Below are 3,800 nucleotides of genomic sequence, written 5' to 3'. Positions count from 1 at the left end.
CATACCAAAAACCCGTTGACGTAAACAGCTACATCCTTGTCACTAGCAACCATCACCCACAATGGCTTAACAATATCCCATATGGTCAATTTACGAGAATTAAGAGGAACTGTTCACAACCACACCATTTTGCAGAACAAGGGCAACAGCTCAAGCAACAATTCTTAGAGAAGAAATACACCATAGATACCATTGAATCAGCATACAATCGAGCTGAAGCCAGAGAAAGAGATTCCCTACTCCATCCAAGACATTCTCCAACTAAATCCACACAACAAGAAGGAAAAATACTTTTCATCACTAACTACAATAATTAAGCTTTCAAAATCCAGAAAATCATAAATTCACACTGGAACATACTCAAACAAGATCCCGAATTGCGTCCAATTCTCCCACAGAAACCGAGTATTATTTTCCGTAAAGCCCCTGATTTGAAGAAGAAGTTAGTACAAAATCACTTTCCCCCAAGACTACCAATACAAACTACCCTAATCCCACAACAACAACAGTCGGGTTTCTACAGTTGTAGAAAATGCATAGCATGTAGAACATGTGGTGTGAGAAGCACCAAGCCCACCCACACCTTCCAATCTACCACTACCGATCGAACATACAATATTAAGGACTTCATCACTTGTGAAACTAAAGAGGTAATTTACCTCCTTCAGTGCCCATGCAAATTACAGTATGTAGGGCGAACAATCCGACCGCTAAAAGTAAGGTTAGCGGAACACATACGGAACATCAAACGGAGCCTACACACCCACAGTGTCTCACACCATTTTCACTTAAAACACAACAGTGATCCATCCTCTCTTACATTTATGGCAATCTCAAGAATCAAGAAGAACTGGCGAGGTGGTAATCTCGCCAAAAATATCAACAAAGAAGAACATAGATGGATTTTTGAATTAGATACGCAGACCCCCAAAGGACTTAATATTGAGTTTGATATCTGTAGCTGTCTGTGAAACTCATCACGTACGGCAAGGTCAGATGCGCACCGTGCTGACATACCACACAGTCCATGCCCGATCTCATCCGAACTCGGAAGCGATACTGTGTGGGCCTGACAAGTACCCATTGTGCGAACGGTGGGGAATATCAGGTTCAGCACGGTGCGCAATCTGGAGAGTTGATCTCCCTACCCAGTGACAGAGAACAGACGCTAACTTATAACGGGACTAACACGATTATGTGACTGCTAGTATTTACAATCATCACAGTGATTATATTAGCTATATATTGTTAATTACCAATATACACCCGTTCCCCATTGTTTCAATAAAGATACATCTAGATTAGTGCAGTATTACAATATCTCCTCCATTATTATATCTCTCCAATTACAGTCAACTTTCTCGTTCCAAATCGCAGACATATGAACCATGTGTATGTTATCTATATATAGACATAACTGTCTATTTCTGTAATATACATGTATATTTGTATACATGTGTACACCTTATATATGCATCTCTATGTATATGTATACATATCCACATGTAGTGGTATGTAAGGCATATGCCCCAAATCGCACCCAAAATGTTCCGATCAGCTAACCCCCCCCCCCCCTTTTTTCCCTTATATCCAATATGCGGCACTTCACCTTTATAAAACCATAATAATATTGTGTTGTTAGTTTGCTCAAGTTGCAATTCATATATGTTATCCTTGTGTTTTGACACATATCAATAACGCTTACAAGCATTTTTTTATATATATGTATATTTGTAATGTTTTAAATATCTTTTTTGTTCCAATCAACATCCATCAACGCGACAGGACATATTCTGTTGAACATCAAGGACACTAAACAGACGGGAAATCACAACAAACACGTGACTCAGACTGTTTGAATATCTTTGCACAGCGTATATAAGACCCGCCTCCATCTACACGTATACCACTGCCTTGAAAAAGTCACCTAGGTGACGAAACGCGTCGGCCTATCACCCGCCACTTCCGGTTTTGTGCACATCCGGTCGTGGACACTCAGGAAGCGTGCGTTCCACGTTTGGCACGCACGCTAACATCCCGCTCGTTACTCTGCCCGACACACCTACCATAACATTCTCCCGTATATCCGGCACTTAACATCTATCGTGAGGATTACTTATCTACCATCTGGACCTCGCACGGACTATATTGGACATCTTGAGGATCACCGCTATTGTTATGTACTTGCCCTTAGTTTTGCCCTCATTCAAGATGGCCGTGATTGCATCATGAAGTTTCCATCTTGGATCTCTGTTATGAACTTGCCCTTACAATAGCCCTTATCCAAGATGGCCGGGACTGTCTCATGAAGATTCCATCTTGGATCCCATTTCCTGTTTGGGCCTAGAAAAGGCACTTCCTGTTATGAAGCCTTTGCACGAGTATTGTGTTTGTCTCTGAACCAGATGCTTCCACAGAACCTTGCCTCCTTGTGATTTGGACTACAAGTACTTGATACTTCCACCAGACCTTTAACCTCTTGTTACTTTGGACTTTATTTGTTGGACACTGGAGATTTATTTGTATACCAAAATAAATCCTTTTGAATTCAGAAATACCTGGCTATTGGGCTCGTTTGTGATACCAGAATCGTGACAGGATACTCGTGCCCAAAATGACGGAGCCCGCCGGGTCAGAACCATCTGCTTTACAGCGACTTGCGGATCTGAGTTTCCACATGCATTCTGCTTCAAGACAGCTACAGGAATTTCATGCAAAATTTCAAGAACTGGAGACCCAGTGTACAAATAATTTTCAACAGCAAAATCAACACGTGATGGAGTTGCAAATAAATGTTCATGAACTCAAAGATCAAATAGCGCTACAAAATGGAGTTATTACAGAACTACAGGTGCGGCTTCAAGAAGTTAATGCTGTAGCACCTTCAGCTGCAGTACATCAGCCCACACTCCCACTACCTCCGGCCCGATTCTCAGGTGATCGTAAAAAATACAGAGGTTTTATTAATCAATGTAATATGCATTTTGATTTACATCCTACTTATTTTTTGACTGATGTACAGAAAGTACGTTGTATTCTTTTATTGTTGAAAGATGATGCCTTGGCATGGGCTTCTCCTTTGATAGAAGCAAAAAGTCCCATATTACAAAATCTTTCTAATTTTATGGATGCAATGAACCAGATATTTGATGATCCAAATGCTCCAAGTGCTACTGCTGAGTCAGTTTTATTAAAAATGCGTCAGGGAAGACGTTCAGTGGCTGAATACACCTCTGATTTCCGAAGATGGATTTTGGACACTGATTGGAATTCGGCAGCTAAGCTGTCTGTTTATCGAAAGGGGTTATCTGAGTTCATTAAAGATGAATTATCTAGAGCTGATGCACCCACTGAATTTGAAGCCTTTGTTAAACATTGTATTCGTATTGATGCTCGTCAAATGGAGAGGAAACAAGATAGATGGGGTTCCATGTGGACTCGTCCTAATTATCCAGAACCAGCAATATCAAATTACTCTGGAACTCCTGCAACACAACAAATTGAGGAGTCTGAGCCAATGCAAATAGATACCATTCGCAAACAGATTTCTATTGAAAGAAGAGATCAACGACGACAAGAAAATCTCTGCTTGTATTGTGGTAAATCTGGACATTATGTTTCTAATTGTTCGCAACGACCTCGCAAGACAGTTGCTACATTAATGGAACCTAAAGACTCGGACCAGGAATCTATTATTTCATGCTGCTCACATCAACTGAATGCTATTATTCCTCAAATCTCTTCACTGTCTACATTGGAGAGAGAGAACAGAAGAATAAAGAATCATTTTTCAATACCAA

General features: G+C 40.6%; 1 pseudogene; it reads left to right on the top strand.

Annotated features, from left to right (window-relative positions):
- The first annotated feature begins 1,003 nt into the window (after nt 1-1,003).
- LOC142141974 (5S ribosomal RNA) lies at nt 1,004-1,120 on the top strand (annotated as a pseudogene).
- Nucleotides 1,121-3,800: the final 2,680 nt, after the last annotated feature.

The sequence above is a fragment of the Mixophyes fleayi genome, chromosome 2, assembly GCF_038048845.1.
Source record: "Mixophyes fleayi isolate aMixFle1 chromosome 2, aMixFle1.hap1, whole genome shotgun sequence".
In the NCBI taxonomy this organism is placed as follows: domain Eukaryota; kingdom Metazoa; phylum Chordata; class Amphibia; order Anura; family Limnodynastidae; genus Mixophyes; species Mixophyes fleayi.
The sequence above is the reverse complement of the archived record's forward strand: the minus strand, read 5'-3'. Positions and strand labels throughout refer to the sequence as shown.